Here is a 21,376-nt window from a genome sequence, read left to right as displayed (position 1 = left end):
TTTCTTCTTTCTTGTGAGCTACCATGGCATGATAAAGGAAAGGATGTATACATATCGGCAAAGAATATCTCCAAACTCATTTCAGGAACACTTGACTAGACACAGAGAGTATATCTGTCCTGAGAAAGTGATTTTTTTCCCTTTTGATAATACAAAGCTTCAGAAAAATATAGACCTCTGGAATAATTTCAAAGAGTAATCTTTCCTGCCTTAAATTCAGAAACAGGGTCATTTATTTGTTACTCTCTCTGAAAATTGTTCATCCTTTTTTACATATTAAGTAGCTCAGAATTGGAGCAAATTATTACTTCCATGGAAACAGGGTCAATATAGAAAAAGAGAAGTATGTTATTATTACAGATTGGGTCTTATCCAGTTTTTCCATCTAGACATAGAGAGAAAATGCCACAGTTTACAATTTATAGGATGTCATTTGCAGATGTCATCCATACAACCTTTCTAATGCTTTAAATGTACTTATTTGTGGGCATATTTCTTTTTCCGCAAAATATAATATAAGTTTCCTAAAGATTGGAATAGTTTTACTTTTATTTTTTATCTCCTGTGTTAAGCATATAACATTACACATAATAGGTATGTAATAAAAGTTTGATGAATTTTGTTGAATTTACTCAAGTATATAAAAGTTATGACCTGCTTTACAAGAAGGTCTCTTTCACATATCAATGAATTTCCAATTTAAAGCAAGTTCAGATTATTTTATGTATTTATTTGCTATAGTTCCATATGGTTACATTAATGTTATATATATATATATATATATATATATATATATATATATATATTTTTTTTTTTTTTTTTTTGAGGCTGGGGTTAAGTGACTTGCCCAGGGTCACACAGCTAGGAAGTGTTAAATGTCTGAGACAAGATTTGAACTCGGGTCCTCCTGAATTCAGGGCTGGTGCTCTAACCACTACACCACCTAGCTGCCCCATTAATGTTATATATTAATTGGAAAGAAAATGTGATATCATTAATAATCTCTATTTTGTGTTGTTTAAACTAGTAGATAAAAAGATAGTGGAGAGAGAAAACCATCTTTAAATATTTAAGTTGTCTCATATAGAAAAGGAATTGGATTTGCCTAGTGTAATGGAACTTCAAACAATGGAGTGGAAATTTCAAATAGAACTATTTTGATCTCAATATATGGAAACTTTTAAAAATTGAATCATCTGAATGTGGATGGTAATTATCTTGGAAGGTAGCAAGTTCTCTTTTACTGGAGACTTTCAGGCTGAGATTGCATGATCATCTGTGGTGGACATTGAAGAGAGAATTCTTGTTCACACACAAGTTGAAGCAGATACTTTCTAAGATTATATCCAAATCTTAGATCATTTAGTTCAAATTTGATTTTATTATTGATCTTAACTTGATGTTAGAAATTTATTTAAATATATAAATAGGATTTTGTGGAATGTAAGACCAGTAAAATTCAGGCTTTGATACTGAAAAAGAAAGAAAACTAGCAGGTTTTATATATGTTCTTCTTGTATTATATACCAATCAAACTAGAAAATTATACATAATTTTAAATTTTGATTTTGCTTTGACTTTGTTTCTGATTTCAAGACTTTTTCTGTTGTTGAAATAAACAGAAGTCAGAATTTGGTAAGTTCCATTAATTTTTCCTCTAGAGTTTGTAGTCATTAAAATTTTGAGACATAAAACTTTTGTAGGCTTGTCCATGGACCAGTTGCTCTTTTCTTTATCACACCATCATTTTGTCCAGATGATAATTCATTTTTACTATAACCTACTTCTGTCTTTTGAGAGGGGATTGAGATGGGTAAGGATGCATGTAGGTAATCTGACACTTTAATTTAATTATTGCTTGGAATCTCCTTATGACCTCAGAAAAATATTAACCATTTAAGAAGCTATTGCTGAATTATATTGAATTCCTGTGAATTGGGCTACTGGGTAGGTTTTTTGTTGGTTTGTTTCCCAGGTTTTCCACTTACCCCTGTGATATTATTAATATTGGCAACTCCAAGTAAGTATATTCTACTGACCAAGTGAGAGTTCAAACTATTCTGCAACTTTAAAGTCTGGACAATTGCCATGAGGCATTCAGAGGTACAGAAACTTGCCTAGGGACACACAGTGCTGTGTGTCAGAGGCTAACCTTCTACCTAGGTTTCCCTAACTAGGAATTTGGTTCTCTAACCACTACAACTTGCCATTCCTCATTAGGTAGGTTTATGCACTGGAAATATAACTGGAAGAAATTGGTAAGGGGAATAGTGAAGGGAAAATAATGAAGGGAAAAACAGAAAAGTCTAGAAAACACATATTAGCTGAAGAAACATTGGCCAATTTTGCTTATTTAATGCATTTATGGAACCAGCTCCTAACTTTTCTCTTACCAATAAAAAGAAAAAGTATCAGTATAAATTGTTCTCGTATTTATTCAACTTTAACTGCAAATCTCTGGAAAACCATATCTATTTCTCTTATAACTTTTCAGATGATTACAAGTATAGGCAACTGCCTCCAGAAACTGAATCAGGTCTTGCATAAACAGTAAGTTCAAATAAGGGCATGTGAAAATATCACCCTGCTGATTTATTTTTTGTCATACATATGACAAATATAAATGAATATGTAAATATAAATACATACATACATATAGATGTTAGATATACAATTATATAGTTTCACCAGCTGGAAATAAACCTAGAAATAGAATATTTATAAAATAGCCTAGACAAATAAAAGTACATAATAATGGTTATTATAAAATAATATAATAATTATTTAAAAACAAGATCAAAGTTGGAGGTGATGTTAAAGTTCATTTAGGCCAGCATCCTCATTTTACTGAGAACAAAAGAGCTGAAATAATCACAAGGCAGCAAATAGCAGTCAGCATTTGAACACACCTCTCTGACTCCAAATTCAGGTCTCTTTCCAAACTAGATACAAAATATTCTTTATGATTATTAAAATGATTTGTCATTTTTATGCTTCCAAACTATATGAATACTCGATAACTCCTGTTAGCAATTTGATGAATGATGTTTCCAGAGATGACAAATCCATAAAACATGAAATTCATACAATTCCCTCTGTTCACATTGATAATTTAAGACCATTGATTGAAGATCTTCTTGACCCTTGTATATATATGGTTTTTGTTGAGGTGACAATGGCAATGAAATAGGGAGAAATAAGAAAGGGAACAAATATCTTTTTGTCCAAAAATCAATTCCCTATTTGCAATGAGTTTTCTTGGATTCTGTGTTTTCCAGGAGCATTTATTTGGCATTTCACTATTTGACATTAAGTACAATTTCTCTTTTGGATATTGTTATTTCTAATTGAATGTGTCAGTTCTCAAAGCTAAAATGACATTTAGGGATTCTACTTCCTAACAATTAAGCATTAAATAAAATGACTTTGAAAGCCTGGGGGTATATGTAAACTTAGGCATTTCTGCATTTGTTTGGGAAGATAGAAAACGTAGGGATGCCAACACTGGCTCATCTCTCCTCATTACTAGTGCTAGCAGTACTAGTAATTGACATTTACATGATGTTCTAACGTTTGCAAAGCACTTTATTCACATTATCTCATGAGTATACAACTGGCCCCAGAGCGATTATTCTAACATTCTTCAAATTTAAACACAAATACTAGAAAATATAAAAGATACTGCAAGGCAATACCATATTTGAAACAAAATTAAGACCATTTCTGTATTGTCTCTGTAGTGCGACTGCCACAGTAGATGTTTGGAGACACAAAATAAATTAACACCATCACCAGCCTTAAAGCTCACACTCTGACAAAGAACCAAGAAGAAAAAAAAAGAAAAATGAAATATGGATAAATACAATGTGAAGTATTTAGAAGATATAGGTCTTTTAGTCAGAGATATAGGGCTCACCTCTGGATAGCTGCATGATCAATGACAAGTAATATCTTTCCAAGTCACAGTTACTCATATATAAAATTTAGAAAGTTATACTTGAACTTCTCATGTTCTGCAACCATTGCGGGAAAGAAATACAAGCAGAGGCTAATTGTGACTGGAGGCTACATCATAGAAGAATTTAAGAGGGGAAACAGGTTGAAGTAGCCAATAGAATATTGAGGAGAAACAGAGCAGGTTTAGAATCAAAGAATCTGGATTCTTCAATCCCAGATCTACAATTTACTATTTGACATTATCTTAGCTTCTTTGACCCTCAGTTTCTTTATCTGCAACATGAAGGGATTTAATCATAGTTCTAAACCTATGAGGCTGAGATGGCCACTTAAATTCTTTCTAAAGGTAAATATTCTGAGATTATTTTTTAGCTACTTTAAAAAACATTGCATTAATTTTGGTACTCTCTAACAACACAGATCTTAACTCAGAGGATCATATTTTAAGAACAAGCAAGGGCATCTTTCTGGACTAAAATGAGTGATTTTGCTTCCATGTGAATACTTTTCTTATCACTGTATAAAGAAGAAGCCAAATCACTAAGATTTCTCCTCTCACAGTCCCTAGATAATTCTAACTCTTCTACAAATTCAGATTATTGAGTAATCTATTTCTATATATGAGAAGAATCATATATGTAATTAGGCTTTGAATCTAAAGTTACACTTAAATTTTGGTTATTGCATTAATATATGTATAAATGGCTATATTACATTTGTATAAAGACATTGAGAACTATGGCATTTTTGTGAAATTATGTGATTTAAGTGGTCTCTACTTTGACTTAGATTTTATGCTTAATACATCCCAAACCAAATGCATTATTGTTTCCCCCAAATTCTCCCCTCTTTCTAACTTCCCCACTACTGTTGAGCTAGTAGTACTTGTGATTGGGAGACCCTGGCCTGGGCCCACCCAGCAAAGCAAAGCAGAATTGAATTAGTGCAAAAGAAATGTGAAGTACATAAAGTTAGGGAATTTACCCTAAATTTTCCTAAGGACTATTTGTGTCAGACCTCTGGCAGAGCATTCTGAGCTCAGGTTGGTCTGATTAGCCACAATCAGATACACTGATTTGACTCCAACTTTTAACTCTTAGTATAGTGAGGCAATTTGGTCCTCTTCAAGAAGGAACAACCAACCAAACAACTACTTACCTAGGCTCAATATCTATGTGTTATCTTCTACTATTCTCTTCTCTCAGCCCACCTCCCATGTCCAAACTATTGCCAGTAATCTCTCAAATATGCCTCTTTCTGTCCTCTGATACTGTAATCACTCTACTACAAGCTACCTCATTTCTAGATTATTGCAAGAGTCTGCAGGTTGACCTCCTTGCTTCAAATTCCTCCACTCTAATATATCTTTTACTAATTTATCCAAGTGATATTCCTAAAGTTCATGTCAGACCACGCCATCGCCTTTTCAGTAATTTGAATAGTTTCCAATTACTTCTAGGATCAAATTTAGAATCTTCCTTGGCTTTTAACATCTTTCATTTCAAGTTTCCTTCTTCTTAATTTTTTTTTATTCCTCTTAAATTACATTCCTTTCAGCATGTTTTATGATGCAGGTACATTGACTTCTTTTCTCTTCCTATGAAAAGATACTTGATCTCCCAATTTCATACATTTTCAATGGCTGCTCTCCTTCTGTCTTCTTTTTGGATTCCCTGGATTCTCTGCATTCCTTCAAGTCTCAGCTAAAATTCTGTCTTCTTCAAGCACTCCTTCTTACCCCCTTCTCAATGCCAATGCTTTTTCTCTGAGATTATTTCCAGTTTTATATATATCTATATCTCTATATATAGATATAGATATAGATAGATATAGATATAGATATATAGATATGTATATATATACAGATATATAGATATGTATATATATATATATATATACACAAAGAAATAGAGACAGAGACAGAGAAATACATGAAGAAAGAGATAGAAAAGAGTTTGTACATAATAGTTTGTATATTGTGTCCCCTATAGACTGTAGGCTCTTTGTGACCAGGGGGTATTTTCTCTTTCATTCTGTGTCTAGTATATGGAGACAAAAAAAAATGTGTATTTATTATATCTAACTACTTACCTACTAGTGGATAGAGAGCTGGTCTTGGAGTCAGGAAGACTTAAATTCAAATCCTACCTGACACATTTACCAATTATGTGAACCAGGAAATATAAATATTTAAACTCAGTGTGCCCCAGTCTTCCCAAGTATAAAATAAATTAAAAGTAGCACCCCCCTTTCACAATTATAGTGATGATTAGATAAGAAAATACTGGTGAAACCCTTAGCACAATGCCTGTTTTTTAGTAGGTATCTAATTAATGCTCACTGATTTAATTTGATTTTATATTCCTTGTCCATTTTAAGCATAAATCATAATTTGTAGAGAAAGCATTTCAAAAAGAACTAGAATAGCACATATAGATGAATTTGATAATGATTTAATAAGTATGAGTTATATATCCACTATTATTAAGTTCTCATTGAACTTTATTTTTAATATTGTGTTAGAGAATGAGTTATCATGACCTATGTCACTCTAAAAAAATATAACTTTCTAGATCACCCTGTTTCCAGCTTAAAATGTCAAATAAAGGGATATGAGAATGAATTTTAGAAGTAATAGCTGTATGAAATCTAGAAGACTTCATAAATATCCTAACCAATGGATGAGACATTTGGGAAAGAAAGATATGTCTAGAATTTAGATTTTATTTAGAAGAGATAGAAACATAAATTTCCTTATTTCGAAATGGGAAAAACAAATGGGCTTGATGATAGAAAGCTAATGGAGTTGAAGGAGAGATGGAAAATAGATATTACAGTAAGATGCCCAGACAAATGGTAAAGGATGAGGTCTGTGAAATCTAGCTCTATTTGTTTTAGGAAACAAAAGACCAATGATGGTACTGAGTCCTGAAGAAAAGATTAATATAGTGTTCAGTCTACTTATTAAGGCAGGGAAGTATATGATATTGAAGCATTCCTATCAAAAAAGTAAAATGGGGAGGAACTATTGTATGTAAGAAATTAACTTCTTGTGATTATATACACATTTGTCAAGCTTTCCAGGTAACTAAATTTTAACTTTATCTTGATAAATTGAAGAATCAATATTGCATAGTGGATAGAGGATTAACTGAACCTGGAGTCAGAAAGATGGAACTTTGTCTGTCTCAGGCAAATACTAATTGTGTAAGTATAAACAAGTAATCCATCTCTCAATGACCCTAAGAAGCTCTCTAAAAGTATTCTTGAAAGATGAATTATTAATCTGAAGATTAGTTAGGCAGGTAAATTCCCACATTCATTAAATCAAGATGAGACAAATGAAAAACAAAAAGAAAACATTTAAAAAATAATATTACCATGAATGGCATTTAGACTTACCAAATATTATCCTCTGATTATGTCAATCTACAACTCTAGAGTTTAGAGTAGGTGGCAATATTTTCCCTTTCACCCTAGTTAAATGGACAAACATATTGAGTAAGTCAGTAGTATTGACCTTATGAACATAAACTGAATCTGCTGCATAGAAAAAGGTTTTGGGTTTTTATATATAAAATGGAAAATTTCTGCCTTCACTCAGTTTTCCAAGTTAAAAGCCATTTTAGGACTTGATGTCACCTGATTATATCAAGACCTTTCCTTCAGAAAGCGATAGAAATGACTAGAGTAAATGATGAATCCACAATTGTAACAATTGACATGTAAAGAAATCTATCACTCCTATATTTCTCTTCTCTAACCTATAAAAATTTAGTGCATTGAAAGGTACCTGACATCTGCTTAGATTCTATTGGTGCATTAGTCAAAAGTCCCGAATCCCTTTGTAGGAATGTTAAAAATTGTATAATCCATAAACTTTGGACCATCCAAGGTCATAGTAGATCTGAATAAAGCCAAATGTCTTAGCAAAGTAATGTATGTGGCAGTTTATTTCCCCAGAGTCAAACCAAAATTAGAATCCAAAATTGTCAGCTATCTAGAACCACATATATCTTTTTTTTTAATTAATAGTTTTTATTTACCAGATATATGCATGGGTAATTTTATAACATTGACAATTGTCAAACCTTTTGTTTTAATTTTTCCCTCCTCCTCCCCCCCCATGGCACATTGACCAATATGTTAAAGTATAAATTAAATACAATATATGTATACATGTCCAAACAGTTGTTTTGCTATACAAAAAGAATTGGACTTTGAAATAGTGTACAATTAACTTGTGAAGGAAATCCAAAATGCAGGTGGAAAAAATTAGAGGGATTGGGAATTCTATGTAGTGGTTCCTTGTCATCTCCCAGAGTTCTTTTGCTGGGTGTATCTGGTTCAGTTCATTACTGCTCTGTTGGAACTGATTTGAACCACATAAATCTTTAAAACAGTCTTATGTGAGTATTCATTTGTAGCATTTATGCTAGTGGTAAACCACAGATTTCAGTTGAATATGATTATGTCTCCATAACCTGAAATTTCAAAACTAGCTTGCAAAATCTACAGGGTATTCTTTAAACCCTGAGCTTTGTGAAAGGAAGAATGAAATACAAAGCTGTCACCTGAGTAAATTAGTTAACAAAATCAGGGTCTGCAATCTCTCAGTGAAATGCCTAAATTGAAACTACCCAAATGAGACCAAGCACACAGTGTTCCTCCCTCAGAGAATACAAATAGTTGTCTTCATGAACATTAACAAGCATCATTTGATTGTGACTAAAACTTATCCTTTTGAATTATAGAGAAATAGCTAAGGAATTTGGGTTTTCAAATAAACACCTAAGATAATACTTCATTAATTATTCAAGAGAATTGAGTTAAACTATTAGAGAAGCCTCATATGTAGCCATATAAGAAGTAACAAAAAAAGAATACTGGACTAAGAAAACTAATACTAGTGATAATAATCATAACAATAGTCAACATTTAAAAACATCTCACATGTACAAAATCGCTTAGATATTCATTTCTTGATAATACATCTAAGTTGGAAAAAATGGGATCTAATATCAACTTTGCCACTTAATTGCATAGCCTTATGAGCTTCATTTTCCATACTTGTAAAATGGTAATAAGAGCTGCCCTCCTTATTGCATAGGATTGTTGTAAAGATTAGATGAGATCGTATGTATTGAACCTCAGTCATGGATACTGGTTTATCACTACTATTAGTTAAAGTTAGGAATTTGGGAGGGAATCGAGGATATGGAGTGGATAAGAAGAGTTAGACAAGTATATAGTTAAAAAAAATTAGCACCTTCTTCCCCAGAAAATAACTTGATATGTAACTATTATGGACTCATGAGCAGAGAGAAAAAATTTGCTAGAGAATTTCTTATAGGATCCTTTCTTATAGGACATAGGATCATGTCTTATAGAACGTTAACAAGACATGATTAATGTCTTAATTATAAGACATTAAACTTATGACTGGATTGTGACAATTAAAGCGTATGTTATGTTCTAAAGAGAGAAAGCCTATATGATTGCCAGTATTCATCAAGGAACCATACTAAGTGTAAATCCTTAAACTTAGAAAGAAGGGAGCAGACAGAATTCAGAGGAGAGATTGTGCATATGGTAGAAGATACATTGGTGAGTTTTAAAAGAGAAAAATAGGAATAATAATATCCTGGGAGTGCACTTTAAATTGAGAAAATCAGTTATGAGTTCCTGACAGAAAATAGAAAATGTGCATTACAGGAGATTCTAATTGTGTCACGGACCATTCTAGGTGGACATTGGCTGGAATTTTTTGTTCATCCATCACTAGAAAAGTTCTAGACCAGCTTATTAAATGGATTGTGACTAGTAAAGAAAGCCATAAATGACTATGAGTCATCATGAGTTTACTAAGCACAAATTATATAAGAGTAATTTAATTTCCATTTTTAAGGATTTATTGGATTGGTATATCAGGAAAATGTTAAGGATATAAATAATCTAGACTTCTCAGATACATTTTAAATTTTCATGATATCATTGTGATGAAAATAGAGAAAAAACATAATTAAGTGAATGCAGAAGAGGTTTAATTTATGTAGAAATTCTGTGGAATTTTATCGTGTTATAAGGTTTCTGTTCTCTTTGTATGCTTAGAGCAGAATTTATAATAACTACTTTTAAAGTGTCTACCGACTTGAATTGGAATTAATTGAATGGCATCATATGGTTCTATACTGGAAAGCTAGAAATGATATTTGTTGTTATAAGGAGGCAGATTTCAATTAAGGAAGAATCTCTTAGTGATCAGTATTATTCCTAGATGGAACAGAGGTCTCATAAAGTAATGATTTCAGTACCAAGATCCCACTGAAATTGCCTTGCTTAAGATTCCTAGATCGGGAGTTAAGTTGTTATCTTGTACAGTCTTTTCACAATGATAATTTTCTGACTATGAGATTTAAAGTACTACTCAAATGTTATCAACAGCTGAGAGGACTCTTGACCAAGGCAATTTATAATTTTTTTCTTTTGTAAACATTTCTACAGTTTATAATCTTACAAAATTGCCAAGAGTACTGAAAGATAAAAAGACTCAATATGGTCCATAAAAATAGGATGTATCAAAAGCAGGAATTTGAACCCAGTTCTTCTTGGTGTTGAGTTCTCATGTTTATCCACTATGGCTCAATGACTCTCAGTAATGTTACTGATTTTCACAGATGACCTTGAACACATATTAGAAAAATCAAATAAAAACAACTTTTTGTCAGATCCTTCTTTCTTAAGGTACGGATTTTATCTAAACTCCCTCCGGAATTATTTTTAACAATATTTGCCTTGCTGAAGAAATCAAAGTCCAGAGACACTCTGGGAACAAATGACATAATTATTTTGCCTAATGGAAAAACATCTATTTTTCTGTCAGCATTAAATTAGTGTTATGTTAAAGGCAAAAAGCCTTAATATATTAAGCATTTGAAATGTGTTGATTGGCTATGTAAATCTTTTGGAATGAGGGCACTGATATTTTCAATTAGTCCAGTCATTCACTTTACCAATTAGTGACCTGTATTAACTTAATTCAGGTCTTTACTATAAGCTCTCAGCCTCTAAGTCATTGAGATTCAAGGTAACACAATTTTACTCTTACTTAATTTTAAGACAAACCTGTGACTCTGGGTTTGTTTATCTATCTATGTATTTATTTTTGGAGAATGGAAATATTTAGAGCAAAGGCAGGTTGAGTCAGGGGAAAAAAACTTATTGTATGACTCAGTACAATATATAACCCATCAGTGGTTATTAAATTCTACAGTAAGAATTTTACAAGAAATACAGAAATTCACAAAGGATGAAACGTTGTTTTTTTTTTAATGAATCTCTGCCTTGGTGGAAAAAAATCTACTTCAGAATGAAATTAAGCTTCCTGAGGGTTTTTTATTAAGTGATTTGTTTATTTATCACTGATTTATCCTAACAAATATGTTAGCTTGCAGAGGTTAAAATTATAATTTCCCTGAAGATGATCACATTATCTTCATGGTTCTCATCATTTTATCTCTATATCATCCATCAGCAAGTGTCAATCCCACTCAATTAAGGAGATAGAAAATGTGAATAATATGTAAAATAGTTGAGCAAACTATTTTCATACGTGCATGCACTACACAAATATTTATAAAGTCTGACTTTTTGTCCAAATACATATAGCAATAATAATCTGATTGTATATCACAACTTATAAAATGTTTGCCTTATATGAAACCAGATTCATATTAAAATCTAAATTATAATCCAAATTTTGAAAGTATTAGGTTTATTACCTGAGTAGGTCAAGTATCATGTTATTCCCAGTTTCCATAACAGTAAAATGGAAAAAAAAGAATATATTTTTGAAAGTGTTTTCCTTTGTAGTTCAAGCTGTAAGTTCAGGGCTGACCATCAATGAAACCAATCCATTCTGATCAATGGGAAAGCTTTGACCTTTTCTATTTTTAACCTGAGTTAATATGACCTCCCTCAAGTAAATTTATGATCTTCTATTCCCAAGGAATCACCATATAAATACTGAAGTTACTGTAGATATTCAATAAACTTAGCCCACTGCAGCTCTAATCTCCCAGTGCCAAAGAAATCCATTGGCCTCAGCTTCTCCCCTAGTATAAATTGGAAGTATGACCCACTACACTCACTAAAATCTATGTAGTATAAATATTATCATAGGATTCTTGTGAGGACAGTGTTTTATAATCTTCAAAGCACTACAGAAGGCCATAGTATAGGATCTGAAGGGACCAGGAGATTTTTTGTGGTGTCTTCAGGTGCTTGGACATCTTCATCCTGTACTATACATGTATCTTTTGTAAATCTATACTTGCACGCATTAGCTCTCTTGTTAAAATAGCAGCTCAATGAGAGAGATTGTTTTTTCTTTTGTTTTTGTGTTTCTAGTGCTTAACAGTGCCTGGCACACAGTAAGTGATTAATAAATTCCTGTTAATTAATTGCTTGATTTCTTCATACATAAATGTGAGTTAATTATTTGTCATTTTAGAGGTGAGTAAATAGACACATTCTGAGCATGAAAATGTTCTCTAGACTGGTTAATCATTTCTCAGGCTGATGATTTTAAAACTTATGATTCAGGTCGAATCTGAATTGTACCTAACATGATCATTGACATAATCAGAAAATATCAATGTATACAAAAACACGGTGAAACTAACTTAGGGCAGGTAGAAATGTGTTTTTATATGTTTATATGTGTATATGTGATGTTTATATTCTTCACTGGACCTGTGATCTCAGGTGACTTGCCACTTCCTCCAAAAGAATTTATATTTTAAAAAATTATTTTTAACTCTGAAAACTCAGTATGTAAAATTTTATTCCTGTCCTTTAAATTCTTTCACTAGGGTCTATACAACAAACTAAATTCCTTCCTCTCATTGTTTCAATAATTTTTGGACACCAGCTTAACACCAGTGCAGTTGAGTTATTTTCCCTCACCTTCATTACCTGGTCAGTCTTCCTCCTTTTTGATTAAATAGGTCCTTGATGATTTTGTCCTTAGCAATAAGTAGAACCAAATGGTAGCTAATTTAAAACCAACAATATGTTCTTGCTATTAAGTCATTTGAGTTGTGTGCAACTCTTGGTGATTCCGTTTGGGGTTTTCTTGGTAAAGATAATCTGACTGGTTTGCCATTTTCTTCTCTAATGCATTTGACAGATTAGAAACTGAGATTTAAAACAGGTTAAGTGACTTATCCAGGGTCATGCTATTGGTAATGTGTGAGGTCAAATTTGAATTCATCAAAATGTCTTCTTGATTCTAGGCCTGGTATTCCATCCACTATATCCACTAGCTATGCAATGCCAATAACATAGAAAATATGCTTTTCTGCATCTTCTAAAAGTTATTCATCCACCTTGATCTTCATGAAATACATCCTCTCTCATAGGTCATCATAATACCACCTCATGTGAAGAAAGGTTGTTAGAGACAATCATAAAGTATCTAATGACCATTCCTCCCTCAAACAATTCCTTCCTGCTCTCATCTCTCAATGGTTAGTACACTCCAATCCCATATTTTCCCTAGTTATCTGCTTCCAAATTGCCATCTACCATAATCCTGTTAACCCAATGTCTCAATCTAGATCTGCTTTACATTTTCACTATGTATTTCATAAAGCTTACTACATCATTAATAATTTTCCTTTCACTTCACCATTTTTCTCTCACAATCTTTTTAGCATTTGGCGTTCATTGAAACCTGAATCCCATCCAGTGATATTGCTTCCATTACCTCCTTTTCTAGTATTCCTTGACTCACTGAAGAGAGAGGGGAAATGGGAATACTGTTTGGTCTTCAATTTCAATTCGCCAGCACTCTGAGACTCTTTCTCCTTTAAATTCACTCCTTCCAAATTTATCACCCAATGCAGAGGATAATTAGCTACTGACCCCAATACTCTTCTTCTTCCTTCCAGAATAAGTTTGTTTCCTAATTCAAAGTCTTTCCACCACAAATCTTCTTTCTAGAAGACTTCAAAATACATATTTAGAGTCCTCCAAAAGTCCTATCTTCCAAGTTCCTCTCACTTTTTTTTCTGCACTCTACCTCAGCCACACTCAGTTTATTATAACGTTGATCTTGCTACTATCCCCAAATGTTTCAACACCCTTCTCTGACTTTTGAATTGTGTCATTCCTTCTACCTTACCATAATTAATCATAGCTTGCATAAGTAGAGCTTCATTTGCTCTAGAATTTCTAATTCTGATGATTTACTCAGTCTATCACCTTTGTTTTGGATATGTTCCCCTTTCTTCCTTATCTTTACCATTTTTGTGAACAATTTCAGCAATAGAGAATACTTTTTTCTATGTTCTTTTATCCTGTTGTTCACATCTACTATGGAATTCCTACCTGATCATTCTCATCATGTGCCTCTTCCACCACATTCAAAGCTTGAAATAGGTATGAAATCATATGAACTAAATCCATTATGAGTGGACACTATCAGAAACAAGTTAAAGTTAAGAAATAGTAGTAAACGATGTAGTCCAGTTCCCCAAAACTACTCCAACAAAGTTCTAGGAGAAAAATATTAGACTACTGCACAAAAGGTTATCTTTCAAAAAAGATCATACATTTGGCTCATAGGTGAGTGAGCAGAACAGAAATTTTGGAGTCAAGATAGGCCATGATGGAAAAGAATGGGGTCCTAATGATGCTGCCAAAGAAGAGATCCTCTAATTTTTCTTGTGCAGCATGATAATTGTAGAAATGTGTGTATAAGAAATGCACATGTTTGACATATATTGAATTACTTCATATCTAAGGGAGAGGGTGAGGAGAAAGGGATAAAAAATTGGAACGCAAGGTTTTGCAAGGATGAGTGTTAAAAACTATGTATTTTGAAAATAAAAAAGCTAAAAAAAGAAATACAATAGAAAAAAGCAAAGAGAGGATCGTAATGATAATAATACCCCATTCTTTATGTTTTGGGGTTATTTTTCCTTTCATCTGCATATTGAAATCTCCAGTTTCATTTAAGACTCAAGTCACATGGTGCTTCAGAAGAAATTCTCAGACCCCTAGTCACTTGAAGCTTTCCATCCAGTGCTACCTTTATTATGATCATTTTATATGAATATATATATATATATATATATATATATCTGCCTATTTATTTGCATGTTATCTCCCCTGTTGATATATACATTCCATGAAAACACAGAATAACTCTTCTTAAGAAAAAAATAAAGTAGTTATTTTCTCTTTTTGGCCATTTCTTTTTGTCTTCAGTATTTCACATGATTCCTGGACAAATTAGCACAATCAGTATTTAATAAATGATTGTTGATCGATTGATCTGTTGGTCAGCAAAGAGTAACCTTTAATTAAATTCATCCTACATTTGCCCCATCCAAAATAGGTTTCAGAAATTCCATATTCAGATCCATTTAAAGAGTAACAATATCCCCAAAATGCAATAGATTTGTGACTTAATCAATGTGGGAACTCTCTGCAGTTAAATAAATGATGAATATTTTATGCTACTTTCTTCCAAGTCTACCTCCAGTAACACCAACATAAAGCTTCACATGATATGCTGGGATCCATATTCACATACTTAGATATTGCATGGATACGAGTAGAGATATATGCTCATAGACTCCCCAACACTGAACTTTTGCTCTATCTTTTTGGTTTATCCCCCTTTTTTTTCATTTTGAGGAAGAATGTCCACTGAAATGACACAATTTCTTGAGTAACATCATGTAATTTTTTGTATAAAATACCAAATTACAAAAGGAAAAGATAAAGGCAAAATCCAAAGAATACAAGCATGGAATCTCAGATTTTTTTTTCAGACAAGCAGTGCCATAATCTAACAGTTTTCATTTAACTAGATGAGGCCAGAGAAAATTGATTTTCCTAGTTTTGTCTGAGTCTTACTTTTTTTTTTTTTTGCAAAAGCCTAGCTTTCTCAAAGATTACTTTAATCTTTAACCTCTAAAAGGAACATTAAGGCACCCACTAAACTAGATATATTGTATTATCTTTGGGTCCACATGACTATTATCTCAAATAGACAACATATATTATGTTAGTTATTTTATATACAAATGGGTAATAATTCCTGGGCTGTCATAAAAAAAAAAGTCATCTTTTTCAAGGAACTTGGAAAAACTAGTAACCCAAGTGAAGTTCAAATGAAAATGATAGTTTAGCCTGTATATCATAATATAGAATATTGTTCTAGTAGGCCCACTGCTGCTGACAAGATAGCTCCTGCCAAAAATAGCACTTGAAGCACATTTTAGAATTAAGTACTTGTTAGCACAAAACCTATATGACTAGAGGGTATTTTTCTTAAGCTTAAAATTCCTAGCAATGAAGATAAATGTTCCATTATAGAATATTCTGTGGCATCTTTAAAATTCAAAGTGATATTACTTTCTAAAAGGATCATTTTAATGGGTATTTAGTGAAGTTGGACTCTCTAAATTCCCTCCAGGGGAGGCAGATGTTAACACTACACTACAGCTGCTATTTGTGCAATAAATCTTCCAAAGAAGCAAGAAGTACAGGAGAAAGAGAATGTTCCATTGGCCATATCTTTTCATACCTTTTGTAAGGTGTTCATAATGGCTCAGGGAGATTTGGTATTCAGTTCAATCCCATCCAATTTAATAAATGTATATTTAAGTCTCAGTCGATAGCTGTGAAGATAAAAACCAGAAATAGACCATTCCCTCAACGAAGTAATATTCTAAAGGGATGCAACTGGCATGCATGTAGCACGGTGAATAGACAATGTTAGACGTGGAGTCTAGATCCAAATTAAAGAAGATCCAAATTCAAATTTTATTTAAATGCTTACTAGTGGGACCACAAGCAAATCATTCATCTGATTCTATGAGCATCCATTTTCTTATAAGTAAAGTGAGAATAATGAAGTCATCTATCTCATAAGATAGGAAGGATCAAAAATTAGGATTGAAAACACACTGAAAATTATAATGCACATACAAATGATCATTGTTGTTATTATTGTAATATACTTTGGAACTTCAATACATATATTGATATTTCTCCAAATACCCTAAATTCTAAGTTGCTCAATCTATGCAGCTCTCATGATCTATTCCATTTTAGCTCCATATAGAGATAATCATAACTTTGTTTTTTCCATAACAAAGAAGTGTTCCAATTCCATGTTCATGATCTCTTAATTCCTTTATTTGATCTTTTTTTTTTTTCTCCATTTCTTCTCTCTTTGACATCAACCCTGTTATTCACCATGATTTTACTCTTCTACTACCCTTCTACCTCTGGACACCTTCCCAAGCTATCACCTCTACTGTTGCTAAACTTCTCCCTTGTCGCAATGTCTATTTTTTCATTCATTAGGTTAATTCTCTACCATTTTCAGATATAGAATCTGAAATTCTATATTCTCCATTCTTTCTCACTCCCTATAGCCATTCTGTACCAAGGTCTGTTGATTTTGCCTTTTAAAATATCCATTTATTTTTTCTTGCATCTGATATTGGTACCACTCTAGTATAGGCCTTCATTATTTCCAGTCTGGAATATTGCAATAGTGTATTGGTTGGTCTTCCTGCCAAAGTCTCTCTCCATTATAATTCATTCTCCACGTATACAAATGTTATAACACACAGGTATGTCACTCCCCTACTCAATGTATTCTAGTGACTCCTTATTGCCTCCAAGATCAAATACAAAAATCCTCTGGTTGGCATTTAAAAACTTTTAATAATCTAGCCCCCTCCTATCTTTCCTGTCTCCTTACATTTCTTACCACCACCATTCCACATACTCTTTAATCCAATGATCTTGGCTTTCTTGTTGTTCCTTGAACAAGACATTTATCTTTAAATACAGGATATTTTTAATGATTTACATGGAATTATACATGGAATATTCTCCCTCTTCATTTCTTTCCCCTGGTTTCCCTGGATTCTTTTAGTATTTTTTTTTTCTTCTTCAGGAAGTCCTTGCCGATATCTCTTTATTTTAGTACCTTCCTTCTGTTGACCTTTTTTTTTTTTCTTATTTATCCTGCATATAGCTCATTTGTACATAATTGTTTCAATGTTATGTATTTCAATTGAATTTTTTTAGCCTTTTTTCTATACCTTATGTTTAGCACAGGGTCTGACACATAGTAGGTACTTAATAAATAAATGTTAATTAACTATCTTCAAACACACCTAACAACATGCTAACCATGGGTTATTCTCATCATGTAACTCCTTTATTTTTACACATATGTAGATGAATGGTGCTGATTGAATTCACAAAATTGATCTGATGAGATCCACTATAAATTTATGTTATCAGTTCTAAACTTGACTTTCACTGTAGAAGAAAAATCCTATTTCTTCCCAATCAATTCTCTATTACATTCACCAAAGCAGTTCCAAAACATTCTCTTCTTTTCTGAAGCTTCCAGTGATACTGCACTTTACCTCGACCTCAATACTTTTTAGCTTGGAGTTTTTATACATTAACAAAATAATTGAGGTCATCTACTCCAAACACATTTTTAATCCCCTCTATTCATTTTAGAACTCCTGATAGTATCTCTCACTTCCCCCTACTTTACTCCATTCATTCATGATAATGAGGTTCTTCTAGACAAAACCAACATCTGTTCATTTAAAAAATAATAATTTTAAGAGTCATCTGTAATTGGTGCCCCTACTCTCACTCCCTTCTAAATTTTCTACAAGTTGATTTCCACCCTTAATATTTAACTGAAATCAGGGGCAGCTAGGTGGCACAGTGGATAGAGCACGAGCCTTGAAGTCAGGAGGACCTGAGTTCAAATATGACCTCAGACACCTAACATTTCCTAGCTGTTTGTCCCTGGGCAAGTGACTTAACCTCAATTGCCTCAGGGGGAAAAATTAACTGAAATCATCAATGATTTCATAAATGTTAGATGTAATAACTTTTTCTCAAACTTCACCATTTTTGACATCTTTGCATTATTTAACAATGCTAAACATGTTTTTTCCCTGTATTTTTTCTCTTTAACATGTTTTCATGACACTCCTCACTTGGTTCTTGACTTATCTGCCAGCCTTCTTTTTAGTCTCCATTTATCTATCTTTCTTCCATGCTCATTAACAAGGATGCTCCAAAAAGTTCTTTCTTGGAAGTTCTTCTCTTGTCCACTATATTCTCTCATCTGATAATCTCCTTGACTTTAATTAATTCAAAATTTATCCTAACCATACACTATTCAAAGTGATATATGCAGCCCTAGTCATAATGCTTACCTAAAGCCACAGATTTGCCGTTGCCTTTTAGTCATTTTGAGTTGGATGTCTTGTGTCACAAATGAAACAGGTGCAAAACAGAACACAATATAGTTTTCCTTAATTTTACCCCTTCTCCAAACTTAATTCTTTCTGTATTCTGAAATCCCATTCCTCTATTTACCCTGATTCACAACTTTTGTGTCATCCTGAACTTTTCATATTCACTTCCATACATATCTGAGTTGTCAAAACATGCTGTTTTTATTCTCACAAAACTCATCTTTATCCATTTCTTTCTACTCAATCAGCCACCAGCAAACATCAAATTTTCATTGTCTCTTGTCTGAACTATTAAATATAGATTCCAAATTTGTATATGTGGCTCAAATCTCTCCCCACTTCAACATATCTTCTACCTCATTGCTAAAGTGAGTTTTCTAAAGTGCAAATGTTATTTTGTCACTCTCCAAGAAAAGAAAAAAAGAAAAGAACAAACAAATGTGTCCAATGGCTCTCTACACCTCTTATACGTTTCTCCATTTTAGTATTTAAAGCTCTTCTATACTTGGTCTCTCCCTATTTTCCAGTCTTCTTCTACCTCATATCCCTTAAGAAATTTCATGATCTTCATGAATGAGGGATGGTGAATCAGTGGTTGAAAAGATGGTTGGATAAGTAGAATAATATAGGAATGAATTGATATTTGGATAGAGGAATAAATGAATGGGGGATGGATGGTATAGGGGGAATTAGCCTGAACGTTAAGTCTAAATCCTCAATCTGCTACTAATTGTCTACATGATTCTTGACAAGTGAGTTCATCTTATAGGGATTGAGTTTCATCATTTCTGAAATGCAACTCTAAATGAGATGATTCAATCAATGAGAATTAATTCTGCAAAGATTGGCTATCTACTCTGGGAAAGTATTATGACTTTGTCATAGTAGATACACATGAGGTTTTAAACAATCTGAAACAGTTTCTGGCTTTAAGAACATCAGTTCTTGATTAATAAGCTGATATAATGCCTATAATGACATATGTCAAGTTTAAGATTTCTAAAAATTGAGAGAGGTGGAGGCAAAATGGTGAAGTAAAGGCAGGAACTCACTTGATCTCTTACCAAAGCTCTTCCAATTAGCTTTAAATAATGACTCTAAACAACTTTTAGGGCAGCAGAAGCCATAAAAAACATAATGAAAAAAAAATTCAGCCCACACATTATAGAAGATTGATAAGAAAGATCTGCTGCATAAGAATGAAAATAGAATACAATCCAGCACAGGTCAGTCAACATAGACTAGACCCCAGAAAACCAGGAACAGGCATTGGAAACCACTGAATCAGCAACATCAATCAGACTTCCAGACTTCTCAGTCAATGGCATTGGAGTGAAAGGGAAGCAAAATCCAGCATAGATTGTGTCAGCACAACCCCAACCCCAACAAGGAATAGTCACTGAATCATCATCAGAACTTGCAGCCACAATGGAATAGGGACCCTCTTCATGTTTTCAGGACAGAAAAAAGTGTTTGTCACTCATAGAACAGAGCACAAGCCATCATACCACTATGGAAAAACTGAAAACATACAGCTATCTAAAAGTATTTCTTATAATAACTGCACAAAATCCCTGCTAGGACAATCCACCCTCCACCTTTCAAACAGAGTCCTACTTTTAGAAAGAGTTCAAAATCAAGCAATAGGCTGAGGAAATGAGCAAAAAAACAAAAATTATTCTGACCAAAGAAAGTCACTATGGTAATAAGGAAAATCAATACACACACTCAGGAGAAGATAACAAAATTAAAACTCCTACATCCAAAGCATCCAAGAAAAATATAAATTGATCTCAGGTTATGAAAGCTAAAAGACTTTTGAAAATCAAGTAAGAAAGTCAAAGAAAAATTGGGAAGAGAAATGAGAATGACATAAGAAAATCATAAACAGTGAAGATTGAAAAAACCCTGAAGAAAATAGCACCTTAAAAATAGATTAAGCCAAATGGTACAGGAAGTTTAAAAAAAAAAAAAAAAAAAAAAAAGAATGTCTTAAGAAGCAGAACTGACCAAATAGAAAGTGAACCAAAAAAATTCACTGGAGAAAATGATTCCTTAAGAATTAAAATTGAGCAAATGGAATATGAGAATTC

The 21,376-nt window shown here is 32.8% G+C and overlaps 1 long non-coding RNA gene across 3 annotated transcripts in view; it reads right to left on the bottom strand.

The window, feature by feature from the left end:
• LOC141560254 (uncharacterized) overlaps nucleotides 1-21,376 on the bottom strand; it is a 186,205-nt gene that overhangs the window by 38,023 nt on the left and 126,806 nt on the right. The window lies entirely within an intron of this gene.

The sequence above is a fragment of the Sminthopsis crassicaudata genome, chromosome 3, assembly GCF_048593235.1.
Source record: "Sminthopsis crassicaudata isolate SCR6 chromosome 3, ASM4859323v1, whole genome shotgun sequence".
NCBI classification, from domain to species: Eukaryota; Metazoa; Chordata; class Mammalia; order Dasyuromorphia; family Dasyuridae; genus Sminthopsis; species Sminthopsis crassicaudata.
The sequence above is the reverse complement of the archived record's forward strand: the minus strand, read 5'-3'. Positions and strand labels throughout refer to the sequence as shown.